This window comes from Desmodus rotundus, chromosome 3 (genome assembly GCF_022682495.2).
Source record: "Desmodus rotundus isolate HL8 chromosome 3, HLdesRot8A.1, whole genome shotgun sequence".
Classification (NCBI taxonomy): domain Eukaryota; kingdom Metazoa; phylum Chordata; class Mammalia; order Chiroptera; family Phyllostomidae; genus Desmodus; species Desmodus rotundus.
The window spans coordinates 171348172-171375206 of record NC_071389.1 but is presented as its reverse complement, the minus strand read 5'-3'; the positions used below and the strand labels follow the sequence as shown (position 1 = coordinate 171375206).

The 27035-nt window shown below is 36.0% G+C and overlaps 1 protein-coding gene across 4 annotated transcripts in view; it reads left to right on the top strand.

Annotated features, from left to right (window-relative positions):
• PDE3A (phosphodiesterase 3A) overlaps nt 1–27035 on the top strand; it is a 285977-nt gene that overhangs the window by 170788 nt on the left and 88154 nt on the right. The window lies entirely within an intron of this gene.

The window sequence follows — 27035 nt, the reverse complement described above, 5'->3', positions numbered from 1 at the left end:
GAAGCACCTGCCTAGATCAGCTAGCTTTTGCAGCACTATTTAAAGTCTTAAGGATGAGTTTCAATGGGATGTTATTATACTTCAGTGTCCTTTCTCTTTGGATATTCAAAGAGAACGATTCTGTTGATAAATAGCTCCTAAAGTTGATGAACCTAAGGATTTGCCTCCTAGTGGTCTAATCTGGTGACAGATCAATTCTTTTCTGGGTTAAATAATTCATTTCTGATAAGAGGATGTGAAAAGTAATTTAAATGACTTTCAGACTTACCTGGAATAATGCCATATAAATTTATTGAAGTTCATTGAATACATTCAGAAATGCAGCCATCCAGATTTCCCAGGAATTTATTCCAAGGAATTAATGTGAACAGATCAGAAGTCCATTACTACATTTCCCAAATGCCTGATGTTTTACCAAAGAATAATGCATGCCCTAGATGAAGCTGCCTGCCAGTGTCACTTTCTCCAAAACCGTGGTGCTTTTTACTTGCTCTTTCTTCTCCTTTTTCACTTTTTCATACATTAACAATTGTTACTGCTAGTTAGGAATTGTCCCAATAGTAATTTCATTTTTTTGACAACTCTTCAAGGAAAGATTTTTTTTTCTTTCTTTCTTTGTTGTGAAATTTGGCCATATTTTATTTATACAAACAGGGATCCCACACCACATATATGTCTGGGTCCTACACATCTTAGCAGTGGCCGTGTAGTCTCGTGCGTTAGTGGCAGGAAAGGAAGAACTGGCTTGTTTAATACTTATTGAATTACCGTCTTGTCTTGGGTACTGTGGACATCATTTACATGGTACGTGCCCTACCTACCTTATTTTGTTTTTGTTAAAGCAGAACATTCTGCTACATTATATGAAACAAAAATAACTTCAGTTCTCCTCTAGGTGTTTTCAATATAATGTGTTAATCAGATCTACACTGTTGGACAATCTTTTTTACCATCCACCCCTCATTCTGTGAAATTGTTTTTATCTACTTAGAGTTTAGTGTTATGTCTTTAATTTTCATTGACAAACTTTACATGACACAGTCTTAGAAAATTTTGCTGGTAAGGATGTTTTTGAAAATGTCCACAGCATCCCGTGTCAAGAGATGCAGAGACATTTCTCTTTGTCCTGAGAGATGGGAAAATTGTGTTTCTCTCTAACAGCTGAACACAGGGGTTTGTTGCTTCTCAAGCATCTCTGGGCTCTCCCCACTAGAAGCCGGTAGCCAACTCCCCATCCTGAGGTTGTAATCATGTATAATGTCTCTAGACATTATCAAGTGTCCCCTGGGAGGCCAAATTGCTTCTGGTTGAGAACTACTGAGAGTACAGCATAATTTTTTTGCCATTCACATAGAAGATTAGTAAATATTTACTGATTAACTTTGACACTTCATCTAGGAAAATGGGAAAATGCTTTTTTCAAGAACTTGTGCTTTCAGCCGGGACTAGTGTTGCTCAGTTGGTTGGGTGTCGTCCCGCAAGGTGAAAGGTTGACCGTTTGATTCCCAGTCAGGGCACTTGCCTGGGCTGTGGGTTCCATCCCCCTCAGGGCACATGCAAGAAACAACTGATCGATGTTTCTCCCTCACATCGATGTTCCTCTCCCTCTTTTTCATTCCCTTCCCCTTTCTCTAAAAATAAATTAAAAAAAAAAGAATTTATGCTTTCAAGCTTTCAGATTCCATCTTTACCTCTACCAAAAGAGTGTATTAATTTCATTGTGAGGTGGTTCACTCACAGGAGAATCATGCCCTAGAAAACTAGGAGTTAAAAATGCTCTCTTTCCACACCTGAGGCATTCAAGTGATTCAGAGGAGCAGCCCGAGGGAGAATGTGGCTCTGCCCAGACAGCGGTTGCGCAGAACATGTGTTTCTGGTAACTGATAGATGACCTTCAGTGACTCATTCTTTTTTATAGGCTCTGTCTGGTCCCTCCAAAAGGCATCGATGAACAGGAATCAAACAAGTCCATAGAAATTAAAGGAAAAGCTGCCTCTGGCATTTGCGCCCCCTTGCTTATAGATTAGTAAACATGTTGTTTATTACGTATTGAATGACCTTCTTATCTTGGGGACTGTGGACATCATTCACATGGCACATGCTCTGCCGTATGCTTGCTTTTGCCAAATCAGAACCTTCTGGTACGTTATGTGAAACAAAACAAAGCAATGAAGTAAGCATCACAGATGAGCCATGTTTAACTTCAGGAGCTGTAGGTAGCTTAAGCAATAGTCAAATTTACTAAGTGCACAGAGGTATGCTCTGGAAGAGATAAAAACGATAATAATAGCCCTAACACTTTAATCCACAAATTGTTTCTGATTACTTTTGTGTTTTCAGCTTTTATTATGTTCTCTTTAATGTACCTTGATGTAAACCTTAAGAAACTTAAATAATTAGTGCAAAATTTAAATTATTTTGAATTTAAGTTACTATAAATATAGGCATTCTGGAAACTCATCTTGCAGCTCTAAAGTTTTGCTTTCCACTTGTTAGAATACCAGAAGATATGCCAACTTGAGAACTATTCATTTTATCTTTGAATTGCAATACCTGACAAAAGGAAATGATTTTTATTGCATGCTAGGTGACTTTATGCAATCTCTCACATAGGATATGGTTGTGTTCTCAATTAATTATAAAAACATTCTAAAATAAAATTTTGGGTGGATTTTTAAATCTTTACTTATAGATAAAACTTGTGAAAAATGATTCTGCTAGATAATAGATTTTTCATAGGAGACAAAAATCTAAGACTACAATGTACTGACTAGAACAACCTGTCAGATAGAGTGGAAGGTGAAGGTCAGGTGAGGTAAATGTCACATGACAGCTCTGAGGCCAGTTAACTGGGAGGAAGGAATTAAGGCAGTAAGAATAGGAAATGGTTGTGGGAAGTGGTAGATCTTTTAAAGTAAATACGGTCATCTGTCTCGTAAACAAAAAAGCACCAAGATACAAGTTTTTGGTATCTTCTTGATACAACTCATAGAAATTTGGAGATAATGAGTATATTTATGTAATTCCTTAGTAATATATGCAGGTTATATGTAAAAATATGCATTCCTAATATATAATAATCTCATTTAAAGTATAGGGATTTTTCTTTACTTTCATTCTAAGGGACAGACTAAAAAAGGTTGTTTAGTAGCATGTCCCACTGAATATTATATTGTCAGCAAAGGTAGGGATTTTTTTTACAGAGTTTTGCATTGGAGAATGAAGATTGCTTGACCATTCCATCTTCAGCATTAAATGACTGTCCCATTTTGTGTAGGTGTAGCCATCATGGAAAAATTCGTAAGTCCAAGTGCTAATAATTACAAAGCAAAATCCTGGAACAACATTAGAGATATTAGTAAACTGAAATTATCTCAAAAATCACAAATAGGAAGCTTCTTGGTCAAGTTTGGTGTTGCAGATCATAAAGGATTTTGTCGTTTGCCTTTGTTTTTTGTGGTGATGTCTTATGCAGTGACCATTTTCTGGAAAAATCTGAGCATTACCAGTTGAAGCTTGTTCTTACTCAAATCTGCACGTTATCAAGCTTGAATCAAAATGGTTTGCTTGCTGAATTCTGTGGCCCTATGGTTAAATACTTCTGGGCGACAGTTTGTACTTGGATCTCGACTACTCTTTCCATTTTAGAATTTTGTAACCATGTTCTTTTCTTTTCAAATCATTTGAACTCCAAGTCTACAGAAAGTTGTTTATACAACATCAGTTATACACACTTAAAAGATCAATTTTAAAAGTTTTGGAGGAGAAAAAAAGATCTTAGAAGGAGATTGTGGGTGAGACAAGCATGGAGCAGAAATTTCAAAAGTAAACCCATGTGATCAGTCAAGAAGATAAAGAAGTGCAAACAGATGTGAAATTTCTCAAAGGATTGGGAGCAGAGGAATGAAATGAAGTTATCTATCAAAGATAATGCAGAAGAGACCTAAGAGAGAAAAGATATTAATGAAGCCATACAAAGATATGGCCATTGCAGCCATGTTGAGAAGGTTAGAAACATACCTTTGATTCTGGGCATCGTGATCTGGGGACACGATATGTCTTAAACCTGGTTTTGCTGCTCATTATCCTTGTCATAATTATGGAGACTCTCTGCCATAACTTGTGACAATTCTCTGGTACTTAAAAATGTGACCATATGGTGCATGTTTATTGTGTTTTTTTGGACTCTGTGATTTTTGAAAAATATTCCAATGCACCAATAAGTTCATGAAAGCTAATCCTAGGACATTTTTATCTTCTTCTTGATATAGAAATAGAGCATGATGTTGAATGTTTCTGCTAAATAGTATAATTCCAGCAGTGAGTTTTACTTTATGTTGATGGTGGGAACCCAATATATAGTAGATTTTAACTAAATATTTCTAAAATAAATAAAAACAGATCAGAATTTGTAAATTTGGAGTTTAATTTATTCAAGTAAGTTTTGCTGAACCAGTGTGTCATGAAGAAGTTTATATTAATCAATATAGAAATATAGATCCCCCTGGGACTTAGTGAAGTGATTTTTAAAGCATAAATAATAAGACCAAAGTTCTTTTATTCTATTTATGCTATTGCTCTGTATTTGAGCTTCCTGTCTTGAAGTATACTAGTAAAGTGAGGTCTCCTCATTTTAATATCTATGATGCCTCTTGTAGGGTGAACTAGAAACTGTCATCAGGGTACGAGGAAAACGTTTCATGTTGTTATGAATTAAGAAGGAGATAGAAGGTGAGCGTATAATTTTACATGTAGGAATATGTGTTCCTCTCATTCTCAAGGCCAGTGTGTCTCTCCCCCGCCCTCCCCCGACCCTGTGCCCTTTGCTGTCATTACATGGACTTTTTAAGCACAGAGTGATGGTGTCTCACGGAGCACAGGGATCTGAAATTTACAGAAGGACTTTAATAGCAACTTATGACACATGATGAGACCAGGCTTTTCACTATTTTTTGCCAATTATTTGGCTTAAAACCAATGGAACAAGCTGAACTTGGCATTGCTATTTCTGTTCAAAAAGAAGAAAAATATATAATTTTACCATTTCTTATGTTTGGGTCTTGGCACTGTGGCTTTTGTTTATGGAAAAAGACAGGAGAGGAAAATGCATTATTTTAACTTCACAAGATAAATAACTATACCAAACTGAAATTTCCTTTAAAAGCATCTTTTCTTTTTTCTTCTTATGATAATACAGATAGCTACTAATTTAGTGCAAGCTTGAAATAAGAAGTAATATTAATATTTTCTCTAACATTATACATTTAGATGCACCACTAAGATTACATTATATTCTATTAGAATTCATTTTGTTTCTGTGCCTATGCACAAATAAAAGAAACCTTTCATTTTCTTATGAATGTTATTTCCTCTTGACAAAATCTTATAGAAAAAAAATAAAGCATTTAGATTTACTTTTAGAAAAAAAGATAGGTCATTCTTATTGTTAAGTTTTCTTGTAAGGGCTTTCTGGACATTATTAGCTACTTTAAAATATTAACTAATATCATATCTAGAGTAAGTTTCTATCAAATGCTAATAAGGAATAATAGGAATATAAGTAATGTATGTGACTTCCAAATGGTTAAAGGAAATTTTATTTTTATCATTTTGTGCACTAGTGATCATGAAAATTTTAATTGGCAGATGCAGTATAGGAAATTAACTATTTTCTTGGAATGAATATTTCATTATACATATTATGTTCATAGCTGGAACATAGGAAATATTATATTAAATATCAAAAAGCTGAAACCTTTTTTTGCATTATAAAATATGTCAAGCATGCAGCAAAGTACAGTGAACAGTGTACAAAACCACATACTCACCACATAGATTTAATAAATATTAACATTATGCTATATTTGACTCAGATTTTTTATTAATCGATAGATGATTGTTTAGAAATATTCTTATTAATCTTTTTACAATGTATACATTTTTCTCATTACTAAGTATGTGTTTAGTTACATTTATGTCATGGTATTTGACAATGTGGGAATTTACAGAATATGGAAACATTAGTTTATAGAGTATGGGAAAAAAACTGGAGAATATACAAAGCTATATGGAAAAGATTTGTTTTTCAAGGAGACAAGCAAGATGCATTTTTTAAAGCAGAGCACGTTGATAAGTATGTATTGAAGTCATATCTACTTTAATATCATTTGCAACAAGCTGGGTATGGCTACTATATTAACAAGCATGTATCTAGAAATGAGGCAACATAAATACATTAGTGTAGTCATAAGTATGCCCTGTAATAAAAATAGAAATTCTTAATATCGAGATATTAAGAAAAGAATACAATAAATTTTATTAACATTAAATATTGTGTTCCAAAAGGATTAGCTTTGTTAATCAGACTTCAGAATTTTTGAAACCTTCCTGTAAAGGTCACCAGATTACCTTCTTAAAATCAACTTCACATAAGAAAACTGTAAAAGTACAAACTGTTATTATTATCTATTGCTCTAATGTCTTGAAAAGTGTTATATTCTATGTTGTATATAAATATTTAATGGTTGTTTTAAAGCTGAAAAGACAAAGATGTTCTATATAGTTTTATTTTAGAAGGTTATTTCAATCATTTATGTGCAAGTTAGGTTTACAGATAGTGTATTCACCTCTTCCTGCATAATCTTAAAGTGTTGTCATATTTGCATAGAGAGTAGAATAGTTTTTGCAGATTAGAATCAAAGACTAAAACAAGAATTGTAAAACCCATTGTGGCGCCGCCCTATTTAACGTTTTTGTCAATGACTAATATAGACAAAAGGATGTTCACTTACATTTTAGCATTAAAAAATGGGATACATAGCTAACGTGTAAATGACACAATAAGGAAATAGAATGTATTCTCATTTCACTCCAGTTAAAAAACTAAACTCATAAGATAAAACTGAAAAGGACAAAATAAAATTTTGTACCTAAATTTTTAATAAAATTCCAGTATGGATGGTGCCTGCATATTTGCTTATAAACAAATGAAGAAACAAAGTCTTAAAGATTTGGGTTGATTTCAGGCCCAGTATCATCTGGCTTTTCTAATAACTGGTGCAGCCTTGGGCTTCATTAGCAGTACTAGGTATGGCCTCTAGTGCAGAAGGATTAATTCAATAAAATCTCCATTGGCCAGCTGACACCTGCTGTGTTACGTTCAATTCTGAATGTCAGATTTCGAGAAGGATATTGAAAAGCTGATGCACTCACACAGAAAATCAGCATGTTCAGAAACAATGTGGGAGGGGAAAAATATGCTTTCTTGAGTCATCAAAAGTGTTGGGATGTAGAAGGGGAGAGAGATTTTTTTTTTCTCTACGTAGTCCTATGCGATACTGTTGTGGATAAGTGGATAGAACACAGTACAGTCAGATTCAGATTTTGATTGAATATGAGGAAGACATTTCTGTCGATCCAAATTGATTTAGTAGTACAAGTAAAATAAGGTAATGGTTTTCCTGAATGTAAACTTGTTTGAAGTTTCCAGCAGAGTAGAAGAGGAAACTACATGAGCGTGTTCCCTGATTGTTTCCGAACAGTGATGAATAGTCTAAGACACTAAAATCTCAATCTCCTGAAGAGTGAACTTCAGAGAAGAGTCCTGCACTTGTGCTCTTTATTTGATGAAAACTTCCAAATATAGGCAAACCATAAATCTTAAGCTCAGATCTAGATACTGTATTCCATATAGAGTAGAGTGGTCAATTCCTCTTGAGAGGCAATTTTGAAGCATTTTTTTCTCAGTGATTGCTAGTACCCATTCTGCATCGCCAGAGGATCTTATCAGAGATTCTCATTGATGAGGGTTTAAAGTGGAGCTAGGAAGTCTTCCTTCTAAGATGCTTGCCAGGTGTGATGTGAAGAGTGTCCATATTACTACACCATCGACTGAAAGGGTAAGGTCAATGGGTTTCAGTGCCTAAGATAATCTCCTTTGTCTCACTTTTACTTGAAATTATAAAGTTAGAGTTGACTTTTTTGTTGTTATAAATACTTCACACTTTATTATGCCAGTATTTTACAACTTATTAAAATGTCCATACTTGGCTTCCTCTACCAAAATGTCAGATCCTAAGAAGGAGGGATAAATCTACACATGTAGCACAGACTTCGGCAACACCCAGACTGTGGCTCAAGCCATGTTTATCCGCTTTTAGCTGAGTGATCTTGGACAAGTTGTTTAAACTTACTAATAACCTTTAGGTTTCTTACCTGTAAAGTGAAAATTATTATAAGGATTAATTTTTTTTATGTTGGAAGAAGGTTTCATGTTTTATTTTTTTTGTTAAATTCATTGGTATAACATTGGTTAATACATTTTTTACTACTTTCTGCGCATTGATTTATGAATTGTAGAACCTTACCTTTTTATTGATATTGACCATTTATTAGTAAAAAGGAAACATCATGAGAATAATGTTTCATGAGGGAGTATGGCAAAGAAATGAAGGTCTGAGTACTGGAGTTGAAGACTAGGGAAAAGTCTTCTCTTCTCCCAACTTCTGACACAGGGGTAATATTTTATACGACTGTAAGGAGAGCCATACAAAATATAATCTGCACGAAGGGTGCCCCCTAGAGTTGTGCAGTGGACAACACACACAGCTGCATACATTGTCCTATTTAGCCCTTTCTTTCCATTTTTTAATTAAATTTATTGGGATGACATTGGTCAAAAAATTGTATAGGTTTCAGTTGTCCAGTTCTATAATATATCATCTGTATATTGCATTGTGTGTTTACCTTCTAAAGTCAAATCTTTTTCTGTCACCATATATTTGACCCCCTTTACTACCTGCCTACCCTGCATTAACTCTGGTAACCACCATCCTGTTGTCTGTGTCTGTGAGTTTTGGTTTCTGTCTTGTTTGGTTTTTTGTTGCTTTCGAAAATCGTATGGTTCTTGACTTTTTCAGCCTGACTTATTTTGCTTAGCATGATGTTCAGCCCTTTAAATCGACCGTCATAGCAGAATGATTATTCTAAAACCTAAACGTGATTGTGTCACTCTGGTTAATTCTCAGGAAAATGGCACAAGAACTGTTATTTTCTGACTCCTTGCTTTCTACTAACATCCTACCTCTCTCTCCAAATGTATTAAAATTTCTGTACGTTGGAGGGCATCATGTCATTTCATCTGCTGTGCTTTCACAAGTGTGTTTTCTCTGCCTGTGACAAATACCTTTTTCTCAGTTTATCTTCTTAAATTCCTCTCCAGCGCAGTTGACACCCTGAGTGCTGACTGTTTAAGCATTAACTAATTGTGTATACTCCCATAACACATTTTGATCCATCATGCACTTATCAAAAAACTTAGAATAGCATGCGAAATTTCCCACAAGACTAAAGCTTCTCACGTTCAGGAACTCTGTCTGGTTGGACTCTCCCATAGTGACTGTCACCGAGAAGGTGTTCAAGAAATGCTGACTCCATGCGTGAGAGAGTGGGGCAAACGGTGTGAAGTCGGACTGCAGAGCCCTTTCATTTAACCGACTTCAACATTTGGCTCTGATGTGGTCTTGCTTTAATTTGAGGCTAGCTGGAGTTCCAAAAATTCAGGAAAGCATACTTTGAAGAAATGAAAACTGTTGTAACAAAGTCTGACCTTTAAAAAATATCTTATTACTGATTATACATGGTGACAATATTTACCAAATTATAGAGCTACTACTAGTAAAGTGTCTGAATAACCTTTTTGTTCTAAAAGGATTTTCAGTAGAAGTTATATTAGAAAAACAAGGAGAGTTAAAAGCTTTTAAGAGCAAGAAATCCACAAAGTAATGAAAATCAAGTTTATGATAAACTTGTTCAGATTATTTGTTAAATGTTTTTTAGGTTAGTTCTAATGTTAATTTTTAACAAAAACATGACCTGGGACAAAAAAAAAACTTTACAGCCAAAGTTCTAGAATTACTTTTAAGGTCTTATAAAACTATCTTAAAATGTTAAGCAGAATATTTTATTTGTGTAGAAGTTTTCACTAAATTCCCCAAAACCCCAATCTACTTCACACAAAAGAAAAAAAAAGGAAGTGTACAAACTTTATAATCTTTATCTAGTACCAAATCTACATTTATGTAAAGACTGACAGTATTCTGTATTCTGCATTTTTCCCCTATTTTCCTTCTGCGTTGATTGCGTACTTAAGAGTTTTTAAGGTTTTTATGTTAAACTGTATGGAAGAACATAAAGATATACATCCTGACATTGCAGGGAGTAATAAATATCTGTTGAAAGAATAACAATTGCGGCAGACAAGTCATTTATTTTAAAGATATGCAAGTAATTTTAGTCGTTCAGAAAAGACTTTTCACCTTTGTGGCCACTGAACTCCAATTGTATAGTTCAAGTGTGTATTTCATGCTCTTCTTGGAGGTTATCTTTGTAAAATGTATAAAATAAAAACTCAGAAGTGTCAATAAGTAATATCTTCCCCCTCATATTATATTGGTTGGTACTAATTAGTCCTTACCAATCAAAATGCTAGTCCTACATCTATAACCATATTAAACTTTCCAGACTTGGGTTTTGGTTCATCTTAAATTACACATTTAATTGGAAACTCCTTGTGCCTTTTCTTTTTGTCGACTTTGATGGTAGTTTTTCCATACTTGATAAGTAATTTCTCATTGCGTCCTGTAACAGAAAAGATTTGAAATAAAATATTAAAAATGTATCTTGAGGTAAACCACAGAAAATAAAAACTAACCATCATTGAATATGTACTTTTTGGCCAGATATTGTGCTAGGTACTTAATTCACATAATTTATTCTAATTATTTTATTCTACAAAATAATTCTGGAAGGTCAGTAATAATTAATTTATTTATTCACTAAAGTTGTTGACTACCTCCTATGTGTGGGTACAGTACTAGCACAAATTTTGCCCCTCAGAAAGTTCATATTCTAGAGTCCTAGATAACATTGCACATTTACAAATGAAGAGACAGATGAGAGCAGTTTATACGGCTTGCCCAAGGTCACGGAGCTAGAAAGAAAAAAGATTGTTCGAACCCATAGCTGTCTGACTCTGAAGTCCTGCTTTTGACCCCACTATGCTGTATTCTCTCTCACCAAATATATTTAATATCTGATTAATCATGAGACCATTGAAATACTTTATCAGATAAGGTAAAAATTCAGTTTTTATGCTAATTGCCATCATTTAAAATAGATGAAACTCATTTTTATTTAATGAATTGTGCAACCTTAATTTTAGTTAGCAACATAAGCCCTATACTGCAATGAAGGTGATAAATTTAGAGTCTCAGAAATTTAAATAACTGCAAGGTCAATCTTTGAGTCGTGGGTTTTTCTAACAGTCTTATAAATGTGCAGGAAATAAACATTTCAGAATTGCTTTTCTGACAAAAAATGGCAGTTTCAGCCAACTGAAATATAAGACTGCTTTTTCTGCTGCCAAGCCTACCTTACGTGAATGAGATTTATGATGTAAAGTGCATGAAGACGTTCTGTGTCAAACCTGTGCCGCTCTCTAACCTTCCCACTGTTCCACGTAGGCAACAGGACGGCTAAGGAAGTCAGTGTATTTATGAGTGAGTAGAAATTAGTTCTAAATGTGAACTTTGGAAGACCTCTAAAAGTTCTACAACCTCCAATTTAACCAGCAGCAGCTCACGGAGGTAAAATCTACTATTTCTCATCTTCTTAAAGCTGAACATCTGTCAAAGCAAAAGGTTATAATTAAGTTTCCTTGGAATTTCATGAAACTACAAATTTGAGAGTATCGTCCAGCAGGATTCCACACTCACTGAGATGAAACACAGATTGGCGTGGTGGTTAAGAGAAAGATCCTTGAAGTAGTAAAGATCTCAACTCCACCATTAAACATATATATAACTTTAATGAGATATTTAATCTTTGGAAGTCAGAGTTTTCTCATCTGGAAATTGAGATAATATTTACTTTGTAGGGTTGTCCTGTGGGTACAATACATTGTAAAGCACTAAATCAAAAAAGAGTATCTGGAGTAGAGTAAATGCTCTCACTAAAATGATAGCCAGAAACCATCCTCATCATCCTCATCACCATCATCATCATCATTGGCCTCCACCACACCACCGCTATCTGCTGCTATTCAAGCACTATGCACGGTGTGAAGGACTTAGCCCTTCTCTCCCATCTGATCCTGCCAAACACATGCTATTCATCTTCCCTTGGCCACTGAGAACCAACCGACAAGGCCCCCTTTGTCAACATGTCCCTAACATATCAATTGGTACCATTTTATTTTCTTCCCTTTCTTTTCCAAAGCCAATGAGCTCGCACAATCATATCTGGGCAGAGAGGATTTATGCCTACCATTACACAGGATTCTCTGCCACACGAGAAATGGCATCACACCTGAGCTCCCAGATGGAAATGCCTTCCTTCCAAGTTTCTATAAATGTCATTTAATGTATTATTCATTCAGGCACATCTGATTATGTAGGTAAGATAAATTGTCTGATTTGGAATGCCTCCTTCTCAAGTAATTTATGAGGATAAATGTAACATAATCAATAAAGTATTTCTCAGGTATTTTCCATGGGAAAACTAGCTTTTACATCCTGTAATTTACAAAACAAATTAAGACTAAGATGTTCTCACTAAAATTGGATTTTGACTTTTTATTGACATTATTTTTATGTGGCAGCAAGCAAAATGTGAACTTATATTAAGTAAATTAGAGCTTCCTTAATAGTTATCTAACTATTTTATTAGGGCTAATATATTAAGATTAAGGTGTAAAAAAGCTCTGATTAAAAGCAGAAGAGGAAAATAAAGCTCTGATTAAATAAATGACTACAGAAAAATAATTTTAATCTAACTGTAGAAAGGATTTATGATAGCTTTACAAGTTGGTTTTGATGTACACTTTGGGTATTAGCTGATTAATCAGACAACTTCAGAAGTCTCCTTGTGCTGTCTACTAGCAAGATTGTGCCCTGATAGATGGGGAGTGTTTGAGAATCCTTAATATAGACCATGTGTAATTTCATCATATATAGACATATAGACATATAGACATATAGACATATGGACATATATAGACATATAATTTCATATATAACATTAATCTCTCATACCGTGTTGAAGGGTGATCTACAGACTTCCATCTACATGAAAATAGTTCTTTTTCTACTTCATTCTGAATAATATCATGTCACAAGGTCCTGTTACATCAAGCTGTTTATACAGTTTTTACTGACAGGCTGTGTTTTTCAACCTTCTATCTTTTGAAAGCTCAGAGTACTTGATTTGAGCTAAAAAATGAGCTCTAATTACAAATTATAATCTGACAGTTTTATTTAGTTTTTAATACAATTGATTGGAGAGATTTTTTAATGGACAATGAAACTGAAATGCATAAATGTAGTAGAAATTTGCTAAAATTTTTATATATTCACAATTTAAAGTATTTATGCCAAAAAACTATTGCAACATTTTAATTTAACTTTTCATTATACTAAACTTATCTATAAAATATAGGCCACTGAGAGGGTTGCTTAAATTTCAGTTTTTAAAAGTTTTCTAAACGTAGTTTTAGAGTAAAATATTACCTTTCCATTCTAAAGTTAGGAATTTGAGAACAAAATTTCTTTCAGTTATTAATCAACTTGTGAGTACTGTTTCACATGTTATAGTTTTTATGTTGTCTACTAAGTGTTAGATTAACAGGAAATAGACATAAAAATGGACTAAAAGAAAGATACGGACATCCTGAAATAAAGACGGCACTATATACAAACTAATTAAAAACAGGGAAGAGCAGTTTGGCAGAGACATGGAGATATCTGGAAAACAGGAAATAAGGATCGCCTTAGTCTTACATCATGTGAGAGGGCTGAATCCTCTGCTAGACACAAACAGAAAGGAGGAACTGACTCTCAGATTAAGCAGGCATTTACCAGTGGAAATGAGATTAGACAGACAGTCTTCATTTTCAGTATGCTCAATTTATAGACATTCACAAAAACATAATTTGTCAAGTAGAAAACAATTTTCTTGTCAGTTACCTAAAGACACTTATAATGAGAATATTATATATCCTTCCTTAGTCATGTGTTAATATGGGACAGATGGACTGTGTCATTTTTCAAATGCAGCGTGTCTCGTTGTTAGAATAGAAGATTTTGCGACCCAGAAAGATTAACATGGAATTATGAAAAGGAGTAAAAGAAAATAATAAGTTGATAAAAATTGAGTGAATGTGTGCTTTCTCATTTCTAGTTTTGAATCTTGGAGACACATAAGTTTACACTTAGTTGTTTATAATTTTTGTCAGGTTTATCTTTTACAGTATCTCTGTAAGTGTTCATTCAGTAAACATTCTTTGAATGTCTACTTTGCGTTAAGTGCTGTAAATATGAGATGATTAAGTGTGATTTTTGCATACCTGAGGAAAACTACATGTTATTTATGCAACCATTTATTCAACGGTGTGTCCCTATTGCCTGGCAGACCCTGTGCTAAGCATTAGAAATTGGGACACAAGAACCAGACTACCTTGTTCTTAGTGTGATGGATGAAACAAGCAGAATGAGATGTGGTCGGTACTGTGCTGGCAGCTTGCTCCGAGAATGAGAAGAGTCTATCAGACATGTAAATACACTAGGTAATCAGGAAATGCCTCTTGGAAGTTGATTAGGGATCAGTCAAAGGAAGGGGTATGGAAGACTTTCCAGGTAAAGGTACTGTGTATAAAAGTGTAGCAGAATCTTATTTCAGCAAAAGAGGCAAAAAGTGCTGGTTAGGAAGTAACTTGAGACAGACAGAAGTCACATCTTGCAGGTTCTTGTATTTTTACATGACACTTTCCTAAACCTTTTGAAGGGCCTTGGATTGGGGACTAAAGCAATTGGAGCTACAATTTGGGAAAATAATTCTGATATCAACACTTTTAAAAGTCATTCTGGTAGCACTCAGGTAATGGACAACTTGAGGCAGAGGACGAGTTAGGACATTATGACAATAATAAAGATAAAATGTGAGCTTGACCAAGGGCTGTAGTGAATCAGAGGAAGGTTCTGTTACATCGTCAGAGAGGCCATTGTCCTCAGCCCCCCCAAATCAGGTTCTCCCCTCCTCATACATGACCAGTATTTACTCCCACAGCTTTCTGTTTCCTTTCAAATATTAACTACAATTTGTAATAATTTTTGATTTACTCATTTATCTCACTACTACACTATCACCTGTAAATGGGCTGAACTCGTGTATGCTGTGTTTACACTTGTGTCTGCAATGCTTAACTGTATTTGGCACATAGTAGCTGCTTGATAAATATTTATCAATGCCAATAGATTGGCTCTATCCTTTCGGCCTATGCTTCTCACTCCCAATTTAGGTGCTCATAATATGAGTCTATCAGGCTTTGTTGGGAGAACCTAGCAGATTTTCCATTAGAAAAGCATCTTCAGTCTCTTTTCCTTGTCTTATTTTATCCCACTGAAAAGATATTTTGAGTACTACAATTTTAATGTGATTATGCTCTAAGACATCTTATCCCATTCAGAGGTTTTAAAAGTGAATACAGTGACCGTATTCTTGATTACTCCTTATGAAGACTAAGTTGTGACAGGCATTTTGAGCTCAGTTTCCTTCTCAGTTTGTTCTTTTGCTATTTGAGAATGAGAAGCAGTTGCCTCTTCCCTGTTCTTGGCACTTTTTACTTGCTTTTCTTCTTCCCTGTACAAGATACCAGTCTTCTCTGGACTCATCTGTTTCTTGTTTGTTCTACTTTGTCCAATGCTACAGCTCACAGTAACCAACACATGCTGCTCACACCCTGTGTTCCAATCTCTCTGCTGGAGCTACAAATTCATTCGGGCCATCATCGGCCTTCCCAGATGCTGGATGCTACAGTGTTACTGTATATGGTTATTGTCTTCATCACATAGACCACCTCCTTCTAGCTTCTGAGCAGATTCCTCACCATCTACCACCAAGTTCCCAAAGCATTGCCTCTTATACAGGATTCTTTCAGCAACATCCCACTTTTATGTATCAGTTTCTGAATAGCTTTTTATTATACAATTGGCAGTATAAACACGTTTCAAAGTTGCACCTTAGGTAATGCTCTGTTAAAAATCAAGGTAAGGATTTCGAACTTAATCTATAGTTCAGAGAAAGCAACTGAAGAGCCAAATGGAAATGGCATAGGCAATGGCCTCTTGGGCAAGAAGAAAAACACCTACTGAAAAGGTTGGCTTAGAGTTTATTCATTCAGAGAAGAAACTGCAAAAGCTTTAAGAAACACTTACTATTTGGGATGAAGAAAGGAGACCATGTGTATTAGATCAAAATTTAATAAATATCAAAATAAAATATACAAACTAAAATTACATAGTTAGCACTAAAGAAGTCTCTATTCAATCAAATTAAATTCACTGCACCCATGTTGTATTTATCACATAATAAACCACCTCTTGGGGATTCTGTGCCAATTTCAATGAGTTTGTGATTTGGGAATAGGGAATTGTGGAGAGAGAGCAAAGAGTTTGAGTAATTCCTGGATTCAAAGATATGGTCCCCTTCCTCAAATCTTAAAATTCTGGTTTGAAAAAAAACAGGAGGGACACATAAAAGTGAAGGAAACAGAATATTACATTTTAATGATCTAATATTGACTATAGTGGTTGGAAGAGAAAAATCAGTATAGGCTGAAGACTTCAGGAGCTGGTGGCTTTGAAGGATAAATAAAAAATTATTGGGGTGGGAGAGAAGAAAGGGTCATTTCCAAATTCAACTCGGTAACCACACTGGTAAGATCAAAAATAGTCAAAAGTCCAAAAGCATTTAGTCAACTTAGTGCTGTGATCACAGCAGTCCATGAACTAGTGTGCATTTTGATAGTCAGGCGCTTTCTGATTCTTTTCTGTTTCCATTTCTGTTGGTGATAGAGCTAGGCAAATTACTGCAAATTATATTTTGCTATTTATTTTTTGTGCCACCAGGAGCAATAGTGTGTGCAAAATCAGAGGAATAAATGCACAGCCTAGTATTAAAGTAATGCTCCTCCACCCCTTCTTCACACGCTCATGCATTGCTTTCCTGACAAAATATCCAAACAAGCAAGCGTTTCTTAAAAGTGACAGCTAATGGTATAAATTAACCTCCTGAATCCTGTTCTGGCATTTTCAAAATGATGTAGCACATAAAAGATAGTGGTGAAGTATGAATAATAAATGGAAAGAAGAATGACATGCCCACCTACTGCTTCCAGAAGCAAACAGAGGGTTTCACTATCGAGAAAATTATAGCCTCTGGGTTTGTGTATTACTGAGATTTTCAAACAACCTCCCTTACAATGAACTAATTTGGGCTTGGGAAAAAATAGCAAAGACAGTTCTTTCTAAATGTCCTTTGAAAATTATGAAAGGCACTCATAATATTGGACTTCATCGCAAGCAGAAAGGTGAACTAGAGATAGTTTATCACCCAGACAAACATTAAATTTAACCAGAAGAGCAGGTAAAAATCTAATGCCAAATGGGCTGTTCATTATTGCCCAATATTTTTATAATCTTACATTTCTGAGGTAAAAGAATACTTTTTGTTGTTGTTGTTGTTTTTGTTTGTTTGGGCTTTGGCTTTGTTTTACTAAGTGATGATTTAATATTGATACAGGTCATTGTATGACAAAGTTATGGGAAACCAAGCAGAATATGTTTCATAGCTTAGAGCCAAATATGTCTACTGCCACGTCAACTATCGCCTTTTCCCTCCTGCTAGAATTTATTGCCTAACCAGTTAAATACACACATCCATAGGCATTACAAGTAGAGCAGCATAATAAAGCTTATAATCCTTTGAACTGAGCCTAGAGTATATAGGTACAAATGTTTCTAAATGTAAACTGTAGAGAGAAATTGTGAAATACCAGAAAGTTAAAATTGGGCATAACCTCATTAATAATAGAGTGAAGTAGAGAAGCTCCTTTGAAAGAAAGGACTCATGGACATTCTTGGGGAAGGGACGTATCAGGGGACTGAATGGTAATGGAAAAAATACAATAAAGATTAAATTAAAAAAATAAAAATATAAAAAAGAAATATTTAATTCTACATTCTAAAAATGTGAATTTGGATTATTTAGTTTGGGGACATTTAAAATTTTTTATACTCTTAACCGTCTCTGTTCTCCAATTCTGTCTCAGTCTTTGCAAAAGATATCGCCTTCCAAAGTAACCCTAATGGAAATAGCCCTCTGTGATCTGTTGCTTTAAAAATGGATATAAAAAAATCATTTTGATAGAAATAGTTACCATGTAAATAATACATTCTGAATTGTTGGCTTATATTTTAAAATATTGCAAAATACTGAAGGAATAAAACCATGGTGAGAAGGCTCGTGCACATACAGCAAATGATGAAAGTTAAAGTGGTGAAATGATGACAGTCAGCAGCGGCCCATGGACCAGGCGAGAAGCGAAACACTGTTCATTGTGGATGTGCGTGTTGGTGCACATAGCAATGTGTTTGGGACTGTAGACTTTTTCAGTTTTGTGTTTGCTCTCGTGTATCTGTAAGTGGAAATATTTATTTTGATACAGCCCTCAGTTGCACTTGAAAACAAGTACACTGTTGTAGAGTGAAGTTCATGGCAGGAGATAGAGGAAGTGCACTTATAAATAATATTCTCCCACAATTTAATATGTGGAGGGAGAAGAAGATAATTTTAGTAATCACTAAAACTAGTCTTGGGAAACTACCCCCTAAGGAACTTTCGAATTCTGCCGAACAGTTTGAAAATTGCAGACTTATTCCTCATTCTTCCCTCCCTGCCTCCATTGTCTGAAAACAGGTTTTTGCTTATTACATATACACATTTTACTGACCCTAGCTTCTGCCAGGCTGCTGACTCTGCCCTAACCTCCCCAAATTCAGATTCTGAAGTGCTCCCCTCACCCCTAGCTTGCCTCATACAGTTTTTAATATAGAAACTATATATATATACATATACATATATACCTATACATATGTACCTATATGAGAAGACTGTCCAGAAAGTATCCAGACATGTACTATTAAAAACAAAGACATTTACTGACATAGATACAAGAAACATTGTACATAGGACATGACACCTCAGTCCCCTTCAAAGTAGGCACCTTGGGACCTCACACAGTTCTCCCAGTCGCCATTGGCTGCCCTGTAGTATTTTCCTGAATCTCATCGACAGTCTGAAGTCTCTTCCCTTTCAAAGGTGATTTTAGTTTTGGGAAAAGCCAGAAGTTGCAGGGCACCAAATCTGGGCTGTAGAGGGGCTGAGTCACCTGGGTGATTTGATGTTTCACCAAAAACTCTGCCCGAGACATGATGCATGGGTGGGCACATTGTCATGAAGCCGCCAATCACCAGTTGCCCATAGCTGTGGCCTTCTGAATCATGAGAATAGTTTCCATGGAGAAATGTTGGCGCTGAATGCAAAATTTGATGCAGATTTGTTGCTCTATTTGCTCAGTCATTTTGAATGTGACGACCACACAGTACACATGCTCACTCAACAGCATCTACTGCCCCCACTGACTAGTACAGTGAAGTCATCATTGTTCACATATATGCATTCCAGTCCACTTTCCTTGGCTGCCAGGCTACATTGATGCCATACAGACCATTCTCGTTACATTAACAATGGCTGGACATTTTTCTGGACAGACCTCATATTTAAATTTCCCATATCTCTGTAGTTTTGATAAATAAATAGTTGTGAGCTAGGAAGTCTTAAAGTATAACTATATATTTTTTCCAGTAATTTCTAGGCTTTCCTCAGAGTTGCTTAATATGCCCTACCTTAATTCCTATGAGTGATTTCATTAAGAATGAAAGAATTGGCAGAATCTCTTTAGAACATGTCAATAAGGAGACAGTAGAGAAATTAATGCTTAAGAGCACACAGAATGTGGAGTCAGAGACTCCCTGGGATCACACCCTGGCCCCATCGATTACTACATGTGCGACCTTGGTTAAGTTTTTTAAACTCTAGTAGTTCATCTATAAAATATGAATAATGTCAGTTCCTTGTTGCAAGGTGATGTTAGGACAGAGTGGCATATTCTGTCTAAAGTGCTTTGACTAGTTTCTGACATAATAAAGCCCTGAATAAGTGCTTACATTACTTAATTTCTAGTGTTATTTTTGTTTGCTTTGTTTTCATTGATCAATTCCAAAAATAAAAGGTTTCTTTTTTTTCTAGCCTACACATATTAGGAGAAAACACAGATGGTGTGAGGTAAGTGTTAATTCTAGTGTAGCACAGCTAACAGGAGAGCGAGCTGCTTTCTTTTCTGTGCAGAGCTAGGAAGTATGAAAGAGGTTTCACTGATGAAGGCCATTCTCAGCAGACCTTCTAATGACCTCAGTCTCCGAGTACAAAGAAAGGACTACTTTGGGAAGTGGTAGAAGCCTTGTTGCTTTCAACAAAAGATGACCCAAAGAAAGATCTTTCCTGGTTAGGAAGGTCACACATGGTCAGTGTCCCTTGTCAAATGAGGACCACTGATTTAGCAGATCCAGAAATTTGCTTTTGAGAGATAACCTGCAAGACCAAGTTTTGAAATACTTACACATTAAAGACTTTCATTTGAGTGGGATAAAATATTATCAGGTCAAAACAGCCTGACAGTTTTGTCAGGAAATTATAGACTTTGGTCAGTTGCCCAGGAAATTCCACCAAGTAGTACATGACGTGACTCAGAATCCCCAGTTGTCGGTCAGAGGCAGTGGAACATATCCTTAAGTTTCTCATATCTCTAGAATGTTTCCATCCACCTGAGGTTTAGCAGCATCGTTCCCTAAGATCAGAACCTCCTACTTCCCTTTGACGGGCTGGTTCCTTGTTAGCAACCAGTACCAGTATTCTTAACGGGATGCAGAATGCCAGACTCCTGATGAAAACACTCTTTTTTTACAGATCAACTGTAAGACTGGTGTATAAGTTGTTTGTTTGTTTGTTACATTACTATCCTTGGAATAACTCCAGAAAGCATTATTATGAATATGAGATGTCTTATGTTGACTCAAAATGAAATTAGTTCTTAACCAAGATAAAACCTATTCTTTCATATAGATGGGTCTCAAGTGTACTTACTATTCAAATTCGAAATGTCTTTTTTTTTCTGGTATTTTCATTTTTGTGTGTCCTTGCTTTTCCTCTTCTAAAAAGATGTTAACTGTTTTCTGGACTATTTTCAGAGTCTGTTCTCTTGATTTCTTCTAAGAAAAGCAATTTTCACTTAAAAGCAGTTATAATTAGGTAAGGCACTCAGAACATTCTTTGCTTCTATGTTTGATTTAATACTTTCTAGAAAGTATGTTAGACATTTTTGCTAATTATTAAAAGTTTAAAAGTACAAGTCTACTAATAGTTCCTTTATCTCATTTTCCCTCCCTTATTGCTAAATTGATGTTTTCCTTTGCCTGATTCTGCCAGGGCCTCCTGTATTCCGCATTTTTCATTCTTCAGCCAATATACATAGCTCATAAAAATAGTGGTTATCAAGTGACAGGTGGTTTTGAAAAACTTACTAGGCTTATATGGTCAGTGAAGATGTAGCCTGTACATCAGCAGCAACTAATGACCTTTTCTTCCAGGGAGCGATCATAGTGCTGGAGCTGAAGCACAGTTTAGACTTAGCCTCCAGTTGGTATTTTCCAAATGTACTTTGTTGAGTTTTTGTCTTACGTCCAAATAGATTTATTCTTAGAGTTTTTAAGATTCACTGCAACTTTAGCAACAGTTTATGCATTCTCCTGCTTTCTCTTCCCATTCCCCTTTCTGCCTTAAGCAAAACAGCACAGGTTATTAAGTATCTAGTAAAGCTATAGTGTCCAAATACCTGAACTTCAATTTGCCACCAATTGCCAGATGAGGAGCTATTGAGTAATTCTCAAAACCTCTTTAATCTAGTTTTTCACATGTAGGTGGTAATAATACAAACTTTATCAGGTTTTGTTGACTATTAAATAGGATAATATGTGAAAATGCCTAGCATGCTACTAGGTACACAGTAAATGTTCAATAAATCCTAGCTGGTTTCCTTCAGCTAGGAGAAGTTATCTTTTGAATTTTTTGTTTGTTTCTTTAGTAATGACATTTTAGTTGTGTCTTTGGTTCATGTTTTTTCTTTCCTTGCTATGATTGTGTTGCCTCTTTTTTTTTCTCCTTTCTTTTGTTTTTTACATAGCCATCTATTGAATACTTAATACCATGCTAGGCAGGCACTGAGGATACAAAGGTGAATACCACCCTCACCTTAATGGAGTTCACATTTTCATGGGAAAATGTTCATACACTATAAATGCAGAAATTAAAATGAGGATATGTGCACAGAGCACTTTGAAAGCAAAACAGAGATGGTTCAACAAAGGACTCCTGGAAGAGGGGAACTGTGACTTAACCCATAAAGGACAGAGGATTTTTGTGCACAAGCAAATACATCTTCTGTGTAAAGGATTCATGAAGATGGATGGTCCAGAGGCACGGAGGCAAATAACAGCCTGTTGAAAAGAAGAAACCACAAATATTAATTTAAAAGAAAAAAGAATAGGCCCTAGCTGGTGTGGCTCAGTGGTTGAGTGCCAGCCTACAAACCGAAGGGTCGCCAGTTTGATTCCCAGTCAGGGCACATGCGAGAGGCAACTCCCTAGTTAGGGACATGTGAGAGGCAACTGCACATTAATGCTTCTCTCCCTCTCTTTCTCCTTTCCTTTCTGTAAAAATAAATAAATAAAATCTTTTTAAAAACTAAAAGAAAAAAATGGCAAGAGTTGAGGTGAAAATTAAAGAGGGAGTAGCGCTCAGTTAGCTCAGTACAGGCCCTCCGTTTGGATATGCCACTTTCCTTTTTAGAGTTAGTGGCAGCAAATTTTCTTTTTATTTTTAATTAGATTTATTGGGGTGACATTGGTGAATAATATTCTATAGGTTTCAAGTGTATGTTTCTATGATACATGATAAATTTTCAAATTATACATCCCTCCCATATTTCTTCTCACTTAACCCCAACTACCCTTGTGTTTAACTGGCCTCACTATTTCTATTAAAGGGACTGTGTCATATTCCTCAAGTGACTTGGAGCAGAACTCAAAGTTTAATAGATAAGAGGGAGCTATGGAAAATATTTTAGTCTAGAAGTGACGTAGTTATATATGTACTTTAAAATCACTCACCTAACTTCCGTGATGAATTTTCATGAGAAATTATAATTGGAAAATAATAGGATTCAATGTTCATTTCAATAGATTTTTAAGAAGTGAAAAAGCAAAGCTTTGGAAAGGCAAAGAATTAGATTGGAAGCAATGCTTCTAAGCAATACCTTGATTGGCTAGTATTCACTTAATAGACTTATCCTTAATTTAATATATAAAATTGTTTTTCAGAAGTCTTTTCCATCGGGTAATGGTCTGACTAGATAAGCAGCAAGTACCAGTGATATAGATAAAATTATAGGATTTCATTCAAATGTGTATTCTCTTACCTTGAGAAGTAATCATTTGGGGGGCTGACAAAGGGCTGATTAATCAGCTTTTAATGGGGTCACTTTACTCTTTACTGTCAGCAGAGTTTGACCATTTCCAGGAACAGATTAGATATTGTCAGTAGTCAACTCCTCCCTTGTAAGTGAAAAAAGCCATAGTAGGTTATAATAACTTAAAATTTCTATGCCCTTCTACACTATGTGCAAATATTAGGTAGGTTTTCTTTTTTTTTTTTTTTTTTAAGTAGGACTTCTATAAAAGATTTGTGTTTCTTCTATAATTCTGTTTCTTGGACAGGGGTACAAACATTCAGTTAACCTATTTGCTTCTTGTTCAATAATTTAGAAAAATTGTTTTTCATGGACTGTATCTAAGGCAAAATAGCTCGATAACTGTTATATGATTTCAACATTAAAAAAAAAATAAAAACCTGCCCATCAAAGCTTCTAGTGGACTGTTGAAAGGCATATGTATCATATGTAAGTTCTCAAGCCAATGAGTTCAGCCTCAGGCTGCCGACTGCTTCTCTGCACAACACTGGGTGTTTATTTGCAGTGATCAAAGAGAGCATGTGTTGAATCAGAAGTCACAGTAATGGTTTTCTTTAACACCTCTAGTCTCGGAATAACCATACTTCAAGTTCTAAAACACAAATAGAAAAGGCTTTAAAATTTCTTTTTAATGTAATGATCTATACAACCTCTAACTGGAATTGGGAGAGATGGGGCCAAATTCCACTGCTGCTCTGATACTGATGCTGTTTGAGAACAGAGAAGAAGTAGAGACCACCTTTTTAAAAGGTCTCTTTGCGCCCGTCCTTCTCCATAACTGAAAGTGGGAGCTCTCTGCCAGGGAGGAGGGAAATCAAAGTTGGGGGTGGAAGGGAATGATGAAGAAAGCAGTGAGGCAGTTGTTTTTCTCTGCCTGCTGACGTCAACGAAATTGCCAGATGGCATTTGAATGCTTTGCAAAAAGACAGGAGCCTTTTATTACAGCTGTCACATGGGGATTCATTCATTTGCATTCCCAGAAGTGGTCTAAAGCTCTCCCTAACTGTAGGAGTAATGAGAGCTCTGTACCTTTAGAGACCCAGAGGGCCTTTTGTAAGAGACTGTTACCTTAAGTGGCTCTGATAAGGGACACGTGCTCAGAGAATGGCATGTTTCACTGTTAGCTTCAGAGCACCACGGACAACTCAGCCTCAATTAGGACTATAACGTGATCATTCAAAATATCTTCTCTGCAGAAGGTCTTTTGTGGATCCTAATAGCCTTGGAAACAGGCTCAGTTCAGCAGCACCTGAAGGGTCTAAAAGAGTAATGGCGGGCTATTAAAACCAAACCAAACCAAACCAAACAAAACAAATAAAACACAGGTTCTGCGAATTGATCCCAGGACTGAAAAATACCTAATGAACAGAACTGAGTTCAGGTTTCAGCAGTACAAAGACCTGAACAGCTTTGCCCTCACCTTCATGCCCCATGGTGCCTTGTCATCCCCACGCCATTTGGAGGGACTAAAAAAGGAGCTTTTTGAAAATCTGTGGGCCAGGTTGTAGAAGCAAGAAAGCAGCTTTGAAATGTCTGGAGCTGCTCTCAGAAACTAGCCCAGGGCCACGTTCTTGAGCCAGGCTGACCTGTCCACTTCATACTTCTATGGTTCTAGCTGCCAGAAGTTTTCATGTTTTACTTTACTTGAATGCCTGGAATTTCACAAACTTTTAATTCACTGGATTATCGAGGACATTCTTTTTACAATGTACCTATTTCTGGGAATGTTAATTGGGTAAATTGATTTCCACAGCCATTAAGAATGAAAAAAAAAAAAAGGATCAAGTACTTGCACCAGAGAGAGTTTTTGTCATTGTTCCTATAACTCATGTTACTTATGGTGAATGATTTGACATTTTAAGATTAAACAGAGAAGAGATCCAAGATGATGGAGGAGTAAATAGGAGCTACACTAACCTCCTCCCAGAACCAATCTGGAATTCCAACCAATTTGCAGAGAAACCATCCAGAATAAACAACTGAACACTAGCTGGAGTGAAGCCTCGTAACCACGAACAGACAGGAGAAACAGCTTCACCACAATGTGACTGGTACAGAGTGTAGAGGAGATTCGAGAGGGTGGGCTGAGCTCCCACAGGCAGCAGTAGAAGTCCTGGTGGAAGGCTGGGAGGTTCCCCCTAAGAAGTGTGGGGTCTAAACCCCAAGCTGGGCTTCTCAGCCTACAGTACCAGAGCCTGAAAACTACCCAGATAACATCCAGCTGTGAAAAGTGGCAGGGCTTTTCTTTGCCAGAGACAGCTGGCTGGCCTCACAGAGAGCCTTTTAAAGGGCCAGTGCAAAATATTTCATTTGCAGCCACTTACCCTGGGCTCCAGCAAGAAGGTGGGGCAGAGACTCTTGAGGAGAGACTAGAAAGAGTGGCTTTGGGGAGAGAACAGCTGCCAGGATCCTGGTGCTGAATCATGTCCCATACTATAGGAGCCATCTTGCTCAGGCAGACCACTCCCCTCCAAGAGGCAACAGCCTGAGGGGAAGCAACAACCCTGCCCCCAGGAGGGACTCTGCCCCACCCTGTGGTGCTTCAGCCTGACTGCTGATTGCAGAGTGACTAGATTAACAACTGAAGGAGTCAGCCACAGATGGTAGATCCCTGGTAGTCTCCAATAGGCTGCCTAAGGACAGACAGAGTCACCATCTGACATCACCAGAGGTATATACAGAAATAAAAAATAGTGGTAAGTACTAGATGCTACTGAGATGAATTCCACCACAGTCTTCTTCATGATGTGTAATATTTTCTCTCCTGCATAGCTTTTTAACATTAATTTCTTGCCCTTCAGGTTTGCGAATATTAACTCACTAGCTTTTATATTATAGTTTATTTCAAATTTCATATTTTACTCCTGCCTTCTCTTACCCCATTTTACCTTCTTCTTTCCTGTTCTTATTTTCATTTTAAATTTTGTTTTCTCTCTTGCTATGACTTGTCTTTTGACATAAACAAAATGAAAGACAAAAGTCTCATGATTATATCAATAGATGCTAAAAAAGCACTTGATAAAGTATAGCACCCATTTATGATAAAAAACGCTCAGCAAAGTGGGAATAGAGGGAGCAAATCTCAACATCATAAATGCCATATACAAGAAACCTGCAGCCAACATCATACTCAATGAGCAAAAACTAACAGCTCTCCCCCTAAGATCAGGAACAACAGAAGGATGTCCCTTTTCACTGCCTCTATTCAACATAGTGTTGGAAGTCCTAGCCACAGTGTTTGGACAAGGAAAATAAATAAAAGGCATCCAAATTAGAAAGGAGGGAGTAAAACTCTCATTATTTGCAGATGACATGATAGTGTGCATAGAAAACCCTATAGGCTCCACCAAAAAACTACTCGACCTAGTAAGTGAATTTGGCAAAATAGCTGGATACAAAGGCAATATTCAGAAATCGAAGGCATTTTTGTACACCAACAGTGAAATATCAGAAACAGAAATTATGAAAAAATCCTATTTACTATAGAAATAAGAAAAAT